General features: G+C 31.2%; 1 protein-coding gene across 7 annotated transcripts in view; it reads left to right on the plus strand.

Annotated features, from left to right (window-relative positions):
- The window catches only part of LOC140441291 (uncharacterized), a 345941-nt gene that overhangs the window by 177684 nt on the left and 153684 nt on the right, over window positions 1-14573 (plus strand). Inside the window, exon 1 of one of the 7 annotated variants that reach the window (XM_072531920.1) lies at window positions 9604-9622. The exons of the other annotated variants lie outside the window; for them this stretch is intronic. The gene's annotated coding sequence lies outside the window, so the exon portion shown is untranslated. Of the gene's footprint in view, window positions 1-9603; window positions 9623-14573 lie in introns of those variants that run through there. 7 annotated transcript variants of the gene reach the window in all.

The following is a 14573-nucleotide window of genomic DNA, read 5'->3' on the forward strand; positions in this document are numbered from 1 at the left end:
ATAACCAGAGAAGGTCACAACCAGTTGCATATTAAAATGAATAACTCAAAATTTCATATAAATTTCTGGAAATAAATAAAAATTGACCATAGATTCAGTAAGTCAATTTTACCAACAACACTCTAAATTACGTCTAAATATATAGATAGTTTACTTACAAAAACTGATTTAAATTTTCTGGAATATTTACCATCGTCAAAAACACTTGTAAATGACCTTTATAAAACGCTTTTTACGGTAATAAATTAACAGCTACCAGCAGGAATTAAACTTCCTAATGTCTGGAACGTTTTGCCTAACACGAAAGCATTAGCTATAATTATTCGCTAGATTTACATAATGTATACTTACGGTGCTAAATGCTACCACTATTAAACGAAAGGTTTGGTTTAAAGGTATCGTAAACATAGGGTTTATATATACAGTCAATAAGTATATTTGAACTAGCTGATAAAATGAATTGACATTTTTATGATAATTCCCTCTATAAATAAACGATTTAAAACTGTTATTTATCTTTTGTATCAATGTTTTAGAAACTATGTTTGTTCTTCATCATTTTCTATCCCTATCGTCTCATTTAGTTTTTTCCAGGTTAATATTTTCGCTTTAAAATTTTTAGCTGTTATATTGTTTCATATTTTTTTTTTTGGTTTTTATATATAGGTATATGAACATGGGAACAAACATCGATTTTTCCTACTTTCGGGCTGTTTTCGAATAGATGGTCTCGAGAAGCTTACCAACAGAGAAAGGTCGAAAAACAAATATGTTATATGCAGTCCCAGTATGGACTTCAACAGCGGAGACCAACTGGAAGAAGTTTGTAAGCACAGAAACAGCATGCTACAGGTTAGAAGAGAGAGAGAGTTTCAGAGAGAGAGAGAGAGAGAGAGAGAGCTACTGAGGGAGGTGACCGTGAACAGGATTAGAAAATTCTTCCACCAGGTCATAAGAAGACTCCTTAATACCAGGAATATCCTCGCCAGAAACAGAGTGCTGAGGATACTTCGTGAAACCCATAAACTGATTGACCATCTAATCAGGGTCTAGCCAGGTGGTTGCAGAAGCAGGGAAGTAGGTAGGGTGTCGAAAACAGTACCTACAGAAACAGACGTCTAGGAGCTAACAGAATAGATAATCAGGTACCCAAAGAGGATGCGGTCACACAAAGTAAGCGGTGCAGAAGCGGAACGTTGGCAGAAGAAGAAAGAAGACTGTAATATATTGTAAATAATGTTTGACATGTATATATTAGGGCAATAAACGTTTATTTATCCAGAGAGAAATGAAGGAATATCGGAAAGATCAACTCATGAGATTATTACATCATGATACCGGTAACAAATCAATAAATAAATAAATGTTTGTAAAGGGCACAATACAGAGGCGATGCTGTAGGCGAACATCATATAGGCAGGCAATTTTAATTTATATTATTAGGTAACATTTAATTAGTTTTTTAGAATTACTTAACTTTTTTTCAATAAAGTTATTTTAATATGTACGATAAAAATTATGTTGCCAAAATATTGCTGCTTAAATAATAATGGTATAAAAATCTATTATAATCTGCAGCATATTCGGTACGAGTTTTACGTACAATACCAATGCCAATAAATGCTATTTTTGGCTTGCTTGAAAAACTATGTATGTAATAAAAATAGTAATATATATTACAAGTATATAGTTCATTTCACTAATTTTGTCCGATGAATGAAATCATGTTGAAATAATAATGAGGCAGATTTAGTGTTACAATATCTCAGTCAGACACAGGCAAGTTAGAATGTTAAACACGGACGTATGGTTTTTAATTCAGCACCTAGGCAACTGCATCTATTGACCAATAAATGGAAAATATTCAATACGGAAGTATTAGTAGCCGTCATGAACGGCTCGTTTTTAAAGGATTTCAGTATAAATTTTAATTTAGAAAATATATTCCTCTCAGCCTTTGGTAATTTGATTGACAGTTTCATTTTACGTCAGTGGCTTTTAATATTCAATCTGCTAAAAAGGGTGAAACGAACAGTAACATATTATATATATATATATATATATATATATATATATATATATATATATATATATATATATATATATATATAGTTTGTTATTTCCTGACCGGGAATATTTAAATAGGAACTTTTTTTTATTTCCTGGGTTTGTCGGTCTGTTGTACAGATCTCAAATGTGTAAATGCGCATTATATAATGAACCAGCTACTTAAAATACAGTTCGTATAATGAAATAAACAAAATTTTAATAATGTCGTCCCAGGAATGCACCTTAAAGTACTTTAAAATGTATTTTTATGTCTAAATTTTAACTATAGTTGGGGTATATGAAATTAAACTATTCGAATATTTTTTTTTATTTCCAAGCAAGTAAACAAACTAATTTGTTTAATTTGTATTTTGCTAACGCTGGGAAAAGGTCAAATCAAAATATTTTAAATTGTGGTTATTGCTATAAAATCTAGTAATTAATATTATTCCTTCCCTTTAGCTATGTCGAAATAGACCCTCATTATTACTGTATTTTAGATAAAACAGGTGTTGGATATAGTTTGGCACCAAAGTGTTTTCTACAAAATCAATAATAATGTGCCAAGTAAAAAATGTCTGCTTTTCGAATCATATCTATCTCATAGATATTTGTCAGTCTGATACGAAAAACCAATACATTCCCCCTAAATATTAGAAAGACTGGAAACTAAATTATTTATATATAATTTTGACATCTTGGAAAGTGCGTATTGGTACTTATAGAATCTATCAATCTTACAATACCTGATTATTACTCATTAATGAATTGATCAATTTAAGATATACCAAATTCCAATAAAAAATGAAGGAACCCCTTTACTGGAAGGAACCCCGTTACGCGAATATGGGGTCAGATTTCAAATCAGCCTTTGTTATTGAGAAATATAAAAACATAACAAACTTTCTGCTAAAATATGGACGATATACTTAATAATACAAACTCTGCACATTATTTCTGTTAAGTATTAGGAATGACGTTAATAAAAAAAGCACAATTTAATTAGTTATTTAACAAATCAATTATGTATCATCAATAAAAATGATCAAAAAGGCGAGACTTTGTTAAACTGTAGTGAAACACGAGAAAACTAATTGAAACTTACTTACAACTAAACACCAAAATACCTTACAGTAACTCCTAACAGCATCTTGAACTTTAAAGAATACCTTCAACGAAAAACGGCAGCAAAACTAAAAACGCGTCCCTAACCAAATACTATGGGGCACTACATAGCTTTTGGATTATACCTGCGTTCTCAATCTCCGTACTCAAATCATCCGCTTTCGGTATTGTAATCTCCACAGCTGAATATGCTTTCCCGGTATGGCTTAATAGCAAACACATAAAGATTATTGATACCCAAGTGAACCAGACAATGGGAATGATCTCAGATATGATTAGACCAACATCGAACTATTGGCTTCCCATTTTGAGTTACATCTCACGTCCGAAACTACGAAGAAATTATTCTCTTCCTAGAGAACATATAAAAAGTCAGGCTAACTACCAACTACCCATCCTTCATGACAAGATTGATGTCGAAATGAATAGACTGCGCTCCAAATATCTTCCATTGATAAAGGCCACTCCTTAAATCAGGAACATTTTAGTCTTATCAATACCTAGATAAAATTTTGGGAGAGCTACTCACCACATGAAATACACCAAATGTCCTGTATGTATCAGAAACCTGCCCCGTAATACATGGACAACGCTAAATGGAATAAGTACAAATAGCGGTAGATGTACTGACGGCTTACATATATGGAGAAAAGGAGTTACACCTGAGTGTCACTGTCTTCCTATTAGGGATAGTCCTCTTGTCGTCTTAACTACTCTATTAGTTGTCATTTATATGATCGTTCCATTCTACTCTTCTATTTCTTACCCAGTCCTTGATGTTCTCCACCTCACTTCTACGTCATATATCTGTACTTCTAGCTCTGTCTCATAGTGTTTTACTATCAATTTTTTGAAATGTTTTTATCTCTGTTGTTTCTAACATCTTTTTTGTCTTCTTCGATATTTTTATTTCTTGATATTGTTTCATTCAGGCACCCTGTGGCTCTGTTTGCTCTATTCACTTGATCTTCCACTTCTGTTTCGAGCTTTCCGTAGCTGGATAATAAGATGCCTAGATATTGAAACTCCATCAATTGTTCTATTATCTGACCTTCTAGCTAAAATTTACATCTTAGTACATTTGCTGTTATAACCATGCATTTTGTCTATTTTGGGGAAATTGACATGTTAAATTTTCTGACGGTTTTATTAAATTGGTGCAGTATACGTTGTAAATAATCTTTAATCTGAGAGAGTAGTATTGCCACGTCTGCATAGCAGATTATTTTAAGCTGTTTTTCTCCCACTTGTCCTTTTTTAGTTTGGCGTTGGCGTTTTTCATTGAAATTGTCGTGAATATTATCAACTACTCTATCGACTTATTCTACAGTTCCGTGATTATTAAGAAACTCAAATTGAAGGTTCGGAATTCGACGCTTACCTTCTGTTACTAGTTTCAACCTGTTCACATATAGTTCGAATACTTTGAATATATTTGGTAGCAGACTACTTGGGCGGTAGAAAATAACTTTCTCTAAGTTTTTGCCTGGTTTGCAATTTTGGACTTTTATTTGTACAACACTCCAAATCTTCGGGAAATATTCTAATCTCAGGAAAGCGTTGAAAATGTACGTCAGTATTTAGAGACACTTAGATTGGTGCTTTCTAAATATTCAGTTCTTTCTTGATTATGTTTTTAGTTTCGCTTAGCAGAAATTTTGTTATTGGTAAGTCCATTTTTGTATGGGACATTTAGTATTTCGCCTTTTTTATCCACTTTTTTGTAACCTTCCAGAGAGCGTAATCGGAGGTTTCGATTGGAGTTAGCGATTCTAAGCAGTTATGGACGTTTCCATTTGTGATATTTAGGAGTACTTGCTTCAGTTCTCAGCTGGACCTATTATAATTTTGTTTATTTTCTACAGTTCTATTTTGCATCCACGTCTTTCTGAGTATTTTCTTGATGGTAATTTTTTTTTTAACTATTACAGGTTCTCATCTATTTTCGTTTGTGGATTATTATTGAGGTATCTAAATAATACCTCAATCAACTATGGGAGCTTATCGTCTATGTCTTAAACTATGAATTAAACAATGAAAATTCAGTTGGTAACAATTAAAACAATGAATTAACTAATCATATTTATTCAACATAAAACAAAATTATATTTAGTTTGCAAAAACAAACCCTGCCTAAAGCTTTACAATAAACAAATGATATTTATGGCTTCATGTAGTTGCTTGCTTCTGTTAAGATGTGGCCTCCAGATTATGTGGATAGCTCTTTTTGCCCCCAGAGTATGTGGGTAGGTCTTAAAGACAGCTGCAGTTATTTAATTCTATTTATTATTCCATAAATTATTAGATAAACCATCCCATAAAACATTCCATAGAACGTTCCAGAAAATATCCAATAAACTCAAGAGATTTCTGCAGACCATAAAATGTACCTTATAATTTTTACCTTCTTTTATAAATTTCAACTACAGTCAAAAAATATATATCCCACCACATTTGAAAGCTGATTGACAAACATTGGGGAGTGACTACAATGAAGTATAGTATAGAAGCCATAGAACATGTCTATCATGGAATTAGCTCTTCCGTCAACATAGAACAGAATATTTAGTCTGAAGGATAGAAAGAGAGAGGGCGAATATTCATTCTACCGGACAGAAAAGGAGAGGGCGCCAACTATTTTTTTAAGAAAAAATAGTAAAAAAGAAACTGAAGGTTAAGAAAATAATAAATTAATAAAGAAATTAAAATAAAATAATGATTTAAATATAATTTAATAAAGATGTGACGTTTATAACGTTACAAGCTTTCTGTTTTATAACTAACGAAATTCGTTCGTCTAACATGTTTTTATTCATGTCCCAATTAGTTTTTCTATTTTGTAGTTTAGGTGGAATTTCTTTTATTATTATTTCTGAATGTATTGTAATAAATATTGGCGAGTGATCTGAAGATATACTACTTTAGTGACTGCAAAGTCTATTAGTCCATTAGATCTGTTATACGTGACAAATGAATAAAATACGTTATTCGTTATAATATTCGAATATGTACATTTAAAAATAGTATATTGTTAAAATAAAAATATAAACAGCAAACATTCAAAAAGGTTTACATGTGCTGTGTGAACTAAAAAGATGGCTTATCTTAGTTCACTCAAAACTGTATTTTAAAAGACTTTTGAGGTAAAAGTAAGAGAAGAATGAAATTCAACAATAAATATCAGAAGAGAAAACAATATATTCCATTACCTTCCAATTTCTTTACCGGTGTTGTAATCATTTAAATAATTCAAAACAAAAATGTCAAGTATAAAAATCATTGTTCACAAACAATACCACGTTGTATAAAGATGTGGTAATTCGAGATTAAGTCATCTTTCAAGAACAATCCCGTTAGTTACTTCTTTCAATGACATACTTTGATTATGTGAAGCAATAAACTAGATCTTATCTTTAAAACAAACTGCAGTGTGAAATTTAGACGAAAATTGTAAATAAAATAATAGGTATTATACATTATAAAAAATTGTAGGCATTTAAAATTACAATACAAATCGTTGAGCAATGATATATTACCATGCGAAATATAACTATATATTTAGAAATTTAGGTTTATATTAATTATTATCTGATATTGATTATACCACACTTGCACTAGCAAAGCAAGATTATTTGCAAAAGTGGGGAAATAGTTTTTGCTGATCAGTATTCTATAGTGTATTTTTATGTATGAGAGAGTAATAAAACAATAAATTATGTATGCAAATCCCTAAACTGTTGATACGGGTGACTCAATGAAAAACAGATATTTGTCAACAAGTTTACAGAAGTATATAGGAAAACAATTTTAAATTGAGTATGGCCACCAGGTATAAAGGTTGGAGCAGAATAGAATACAATAGTTGTGAGGGTTACTAATCCCTAAATAAGGTTGCCAGTGTCGGAGTGATGGAGGTTAACAGGTACTAATGAATTTGCAAGAAATGTAAGATGTTTATTTTATTGGTTATATATAACCAATAAAAGTTTAATAAGTACCTACCTATTTGCAAAATAAAGTTTAATTCTTTAGATAAAATAAAACGTTTTATTTTATCTATTTGCAAAATAAAGTTTAATTCTTTGCCTATTTGCAAAATAAAGTTTAATTCTTTAGATAAAATAAAACGTTTTATTTTATCTGAAATGAGTGCATTCCACGAAGTAAGGGTTTCAACAATCAAACATTTAATTCTTTAATTCCAGGAATCTACGACAGTAATTGACTAGATAATTACCTTCTAAACTTATTCCACAGAAAATGTGATAGTGGGTTTTTCCATTTTGTATATAGGAAGGTCCAAGTGGCGTATTCAAAATTCTTAACAGTTCACTAAAAGTAGGTACTTCAGTTGCAAGGTGCAGTTTATTGTGTATACTAGTGTTATGGAAAATTTGGAAGTGCCGTGTAAACGCCGAAAAATTGGTCCTCTAACAGTTAATGAAAAAACATTAATATTTAATTGTTTTAAATCATTTACAGACAAACGTTTATGTGAAAGTGTTGATGAGACCGTTGAGTTAGTTAGCAGTACACTTGGTGTTGGGAAATCTACGATTTACAGAGTTATTAAAGAAGAGAAATGTGGTAGTTTTCAAATGCCACGTAATGCTCCAGGGAAACCAAAATTTCAAATAGAAATGGGGAAACCAAAATCATTTTAAAGAAGGACTTCGACGGAAAGTGCATGAATTCTTCTTTAGACAAGAATCTCCAACATTGGATAAAGTTCTTGTCTCAGTTCGAGATGATAAGGATTACCCAGAAATGAGTCGAAGTACGTTATGGAAACTTTTAAAAGAAATAGGCTTCCGCTGGAAAAAGAATCCCAGAAAGTCTATTTTATTAGAAAGAAGCGATATTGTCATATGGAGAAGACATTTTCTAAGAACCATAAAGGAAATGAGAAACCAAAAAAGAAAAATATTTTATCTTGATGAAACATGGATCAACGAGGGTCATACACCAAATAAATTTTGGCAGGATGAAACTGTTACAAGTCAAAGGCACGCTTTTGTAAATAACTTATCTACTGGTTTAAACCCACCATCAGGAAAGGGACGCAGGCTGATAATAGTACACATTGGCAGTTCAGACGGTTTTGTTGAAGGTGGTTTATTAACTTTTGAATCAACTCGTACCGGTGACTACCATGAAGACATGAACGCTGATGTCTTTCAAGAATGGTTCGAACAAATGATAGATCTTCTTCCTAAGAACTGTGTAATAGTAATGGATAATGCAAGTTATCACTCCAGACTTATAGAAGGACTGCCCACAACCAAGTGGTTAAAAAAAGACTTGCAAAATTGGCTGAGTTCAAAAAATATTACGTACCATCCCGGATCTATAAGAAAGGAACTTTATTCGTTGTGTGCCCTTCATAAAGAAAAATTTAAAAAATACGAAATTGATGAAATTGCCAAAAATCGTGGAATGACAGTACTTAGATCCCCACCATATCATTGTGAATTAAACCCGATTGAACTGGTATGGGCACAGATAAAGAGTGAAGTTTCAAGAAAAAATACCACTTTTAAAATTCATGATGTTAAACAGTTGTTTTTGGAGGCCGTAAATAATGTAAAACCTGAAAACTGGGAAAAGGCAGTAAATCACACTATTAAAGAAGAGGAAAAAATGTGGAAGCTGGACAATATTATTGATAAAATGATCGAGCCAGTTATTATAAATCTTGGTTCTGAAAGTTCATCTTCTGAATCTGATTTGGATTTGTAACAAGTAGCTGTAAGTTTTATATTAATATTTTTATTCATCTATTTAACATACCTTAGACGGTTTTAAAAACTCTTTTTCTCTTTTGTAATTTCTAAAAATTAAAAAAAATGTGAATTTTTTAAAACCCTTTTTAATGTAGACCAGTCAGTTCTAATATAGTGTGTGATAAAAGAGGTCACTTTTGTTTACATACACATAACACTTTATAACACTGAAATAATTCATTTATTTTTTACAATTATTCAAAGTAATTTTTCAATTAATCTTGAGCACGCCCATGGAGTGGTCGGAGCTACCAGTTAAAATTATGCTAATTACTCTCTCGTTCATAAAAATAAACTATAGTTTATAGAAATGCAATATCTCAAGTAAGCTCGGACTGGCCCATCGGCCCGCGGGTTGGTGGACCGGCGCCCACCGCACCGCCTTGTTTTTTTTTTTTTATAGTTTATTTAATATTGTTATCAATCAGCAATTTAACGAAAATACTGTTTTATGTAAAATAGATATGTAAATTTAAGATAAATTCCCAATATACGATATAGTTCTCTATCACAAATCCATACAGGTTGATCCGGTGGGTTGATCGTAAGCGATTAAATTTATTTTAGAAAAAACAGTAATTGTGTCTTTATTTAGATGTTTTAATTAATATTGTTTTTTTATTTCAGGTAAGTCATTTTGAAGATGTTACTAACATGTAAAGGTGGTAAGTTAATGATTTTGATGAATGTGTTTAGATGTATTAGATATTAAATGCAAAAAACTATTATGGATGGATTAAATCATTTACATATTTTTTCAATTCGGGAAAAATGTTTAGAAAAGAACTAAAAAAATGTAGAAATGACCTTGTAGTATACCCTCTTTCGGGAAGGCCCTGTGATATATAATATCTATCCTAGATTAATAAAACGATTTAAGAATACTTTAATTGATTACATAGTTTATCAAATTGTATTAGTACAATTAGAAACTAGAGTACACCTTATACACACATTGTATAAGGTGCCTGTCGGTTTTAAAACACATTCGTTTCAGCAAAGCACAACCGTACAAGCTCAACATTATAATTACAACATTAGGTGGCCCAGTAACGGACGATTCGTCACATATTGATATAATATAAAAGTAGGAATCGAGGTCTATAATACAATTAGATTAGATTATTAGATCAGATCGATAGATTAGTAGTCAATCGTTAATTATAATTTAAGATGTAAGCAAAAGTAATTTGAATTGTTACATAAGTAATGTCATCCAGTAAATTTATCCAGTGCAAGTAGTAGTGAATAAATATTTAGAAACAATTTAATATATATTTGCCAATCCTGTCTCGAGGTCAAGATTGCAAGTAGTCGTGTAAGAAATATCATAGAGTCCCATACTTCGATATCCTACTTGTAGCGATTCCTACCACTCTTTCAATTGTTATTTAATGAGTGCTGCATCGACTTCAAGCTTTCTCAGAGGTATATTTGATGTTTGAAGAGGCTCAATGTCTCTCTCGCGCGAATATCTTTCCCAGCCGGTATTTGTTGACTAAGTTCCTCATTTATCTTGGCTTGGATTTAATTTACTGTATAGGCATTGGAGGGAGAAAATATCGAACCTACGCTACGCGGAGTATACCATCCTCCTAGGTAACTTGGAAGAAGAAATCAACGAATTATTAGCAAACGTTAGCGAAATAAATAATGAAGTGAGTTTACAAATTAACGCATCAAAAATTAATAGAAGCTGAATTGTTAATCAGCTTCGATGTAGTCTTCAATTCTCCACTATTCATCAATGTTCCGGTAGAAGAATAATTAGAAATCTAACGAGACACTGCTTGAATAATACCTATTTCGATATAAGGTTGAATGCTCGAATAAATGAACTTTGAAAAATTAAAGGTAAATATCGAGCACAATTTTAATAATCAAGTCTTGCCCAAGTACTTTCGCTTTCTACGGCAGCATTCTCTCTCCTGTTGCCGACAAGAATGTAGCGTAGAATAATTTTTAAATAATTTTAAACTGTTTATCCTTATTTTAGTGTAGTGTTATGTACATTTCATGTTTACCACATTCTGCGAAATGCCCCTGATGATGCTGTAGAAAGCGAAAGTACTTGGACAAGATTTGATTATTAAAATTGTGCTCGATATTTGCCTTTAATTTTTCAAAATACCTATTTCATCCACACGGACCAAAGATACAAACAAGTTGAAGGAGAACCGATGGGTTTACCACTTTACCACCCAATAAATCCGCGGGGGATAAATTCGAATAATAAATTTTACTACCCTTTTTAAATTAATGGGTAAGGATAAGATTCTAAAATTTTGACCATGTGTTTTTTCTAACTGGCAACTTTCTGAGCAGGAAAAAATATTCATTTCTGACTGGGTCCTTTTAGGGAGCAGAGTGTCTTTCTCTCGTGATTTTTTTAGATTTCGTTAAGTGCAGCAAGCTCGCTACAGCAATTATTTGTATTTAGAAATATATAGTAATAATATTATATAAATCGCTAAGATAAATACATATTTATTCTTACTAATACAATAAATCTTCCTAGATTTGTTTGTAGATTTTGTTGAATTTATTATCAGTTTAGAATAAGCGAATGTTTAAAAAGCAGACAGACCATCAACAACTGTAAGTTGCATTGTGTTACACCGGTTTATTATCTAGAAAAGCTAAGTGTTGCTGGGTCTTTGGAAAATCTAAGATTATATCTTTATCACCTGTTAAATTACTATTAACCCTTTCAACCCTTTCAGTGAATTTGTCCCTCCAGGGGACATTACGATAAGTACCCCTGAAGTATACATCCGTCATTTTTTGAGGAAAAAATTATATTATTTATTTTACTTGCTGTATTTGGTATTTGACATAATTCTAAGGTTGTTATTCGTAAAACTACCATTTTCATAATCTTTAGTAGTTTTTACTCTGAACCATGATTCACTAAGACACAATGTCCCTCCGAAGGGACATTGTGTCTTGGTGAATCAAAATAATACAAAACTTTATTTACGCTAGAAATATTTATTTACATAAAAATAATAAAACAGTTCCTTCCCTTCATCAGACACAGATGAACTTCACATTTGGAACAAAATAAATGAGTTTTATTATTGCACCCCTCCAATTTTGAATTTTCTAACCGCCTTCTAACAAACTTTGAATTTTCTAACCGCCAAACGAGTTTCTTAAAAGATGAGACAGCGAAATCAGTAAGCGACAAAATCCGTAGTGGAAGGTGGTGCTTACGTCTTGGGTCTGAAAACGTGGTTATATCAATAATTTAAACAATAATTTGCAATATTATTAATATTTAATGTTGTGTTAAGCGTTTAGTTAGATTATTTATCTTGAGAAATCATAATATACCATAAGAATGTACAATTTTACCGACTGTCGGTTAGGCCTTTTCAGAAAAATTTTTTTCGTTTATCTAACCGCCATTTGACCATTTAAAATACACTATGACTTAGATTTGCCATAGAAAAGTTACTACTTAACCGACTTAAATAAGGTTTGAACCTAAATAAAATATATATTGACTTTGTTGTATAGTTTTCTTTTTTGACGTGACAACGTCTTAAATTAGGTTGTGGCTCGGAGTCATTTAAGAAAAAGTGTAACGCCCGCTCACGTCTGTTACAGTGAGTCACCGAACGAGAGAGAGGCCCGCCGGACCGGCGAATGCCTTGCGTCTCTCTCCCACTAAAACATGATCGGTCCGCTGCGCGCGGCACTAGAGAATTAGGCGCGTTGAATCGCTAAAGTTGAAAATCGTTGAAAGTATCGTCAGCTGTGTCTGTAGTGAAAATGTGGAGTGCTTACAGTGTCCTATTTTAGGGGGAACCACCAGTATCAGATATAATTTTAGGAAATTACCTAGGGACCTATATTCTTTTATAATATTGCTATGGATGTATCCATTTAATATTGAGCAATGATTGTAAACATTCTTTATAGTTTAAACTTCAATGAAAATTATTAACTGTGTCTAAAGACATATATGATATGAGGTATTTTACCCAAGAGTATTAAGTATAATGAATATACATAAAAACATAATTTTGTTTTCTTAGGATTTAACATTTTGTCAGCACATTATCTCAAATTCACACTTAAATCAATATGTTTTTACTATTAGGTCTGTTGAATGTTTGTTCTTTACACAAAATTTAGTCTATACTTCATATTTATTAAAGGCGGTAAAATATACATTACAATTCAGTTGTTTATAAACCACTTTCAAAGCATAAAGAACCTTTTAAGCTTTGTTTATATTATTTTGTGTATATTAATTGAGTTAATTGGAGTAGCCCACTTTGATACAAAAATACAGTCAATTTATGGATATTTCAAGGTGACAATCTAAAAAAAGCTGATTTCCTCCCATGCATTTTATTAGAAACACTTGAAATTTAAAAAAAATTTAAAAATCGTAAGATGTAAGACCTTAATCGTGAGATCGTGAGATTTGTCTTCAATTCGTGAGTAGATTCGTCATTTACAACAACTACAACAATAAAGGTAAATAATTGTACACTAATATTTCATTATCGTAAACTATGATTGATTGATTAATTGTTAGATTGACACAAAAGTTGAGAAACTAAGTTTATAGCGGCAATTCCTTGTTCCTATTGTGCAATTTAATAATATTCATATCAATAAATATTCTACCGAGAAAAAGACGTTGTCACGTAAAATCTTCGCCCGTAAAACCGACTTTACAGGCAACCGATTTTTTTTTAATATAAGTGGAACTGAAAGGGTGAAGTAACAGAATATTGAAAGACGGTTACACGATTTTCACTTTACTACAGTCATTACATCTACAAGTAGTGCGAATTTTAATTCGATAAACACGGTGCAGTTTATTTTTGTTTGCAACAAAGTTTTTTATATTTTTGAGTTATTGTACAAATATCGTCAATTTTCTATCAACCATAGTATAAGATTTAAATTAAACTATTAGGTGTAGAGTTTCTTTTAACTCGAGTTAAGTCCTGAGATGAGATATTAAATTAAAAAAATTGTCTATCTGTATAAATTTTCGAATAAAGATGAATAACTTAAAAGATATGAAGATTTGTCCTATGGTACTTGTTACAAATTTTGTCTAGAATTTTACACAGAATCTAAAAATGCAATGATATACAGGGTAATCTACTTAAAAGACTTCAAAGTTGTTCAAATTCAGTATAACCGGAAGTGGCATGTCTGTCAAAATATTTTTTTTTAAGTTACATAATGATGATAATTTTAAGTTACGTTATGATTTAAGTATCATAACTTATAATCCCCATAAAACAATTTAATAAATATCGTGTAAATCATTTATAAATCATGTATAGATAGGGTAAGCTCGTCGTAAAACACCTTGTATATACATATATTATAATTGTTGGGTTTTTTATGAAATTTTTTTGGCTATTGTACTTCGTTAATTACATAGATTTATTGCCTTAACGTTGTCAACCTACTGTTAATTTCTTTATTTTTGTTGTTTTTTTGTTAATTTAAAAATAAAGAAATACATTTCTTTATTTTTAAATTAACCAAAACAAGATCATCCGCCCTTGCACTTGTAAATCTCTTTATTGCACGTTTTTATCAGGCATAATATCTCAATTAGTTAAATGATAAGAAACG

Source organism: Diabrotica undecimpunctata, chromosome 5 (assembly GCF_040954645.1).
Source record: "Diabrotica undecimpunctata isolate CICGRU chromosome 5, icDiaUnde3, whole genome shotgun sequence".
NCBI lineage: Eukaryota > Metazoa > Arthropoda > Insecta > Coleoptera > Chrysomelidae > Diabrotica > Diabrotica undecimpunctata.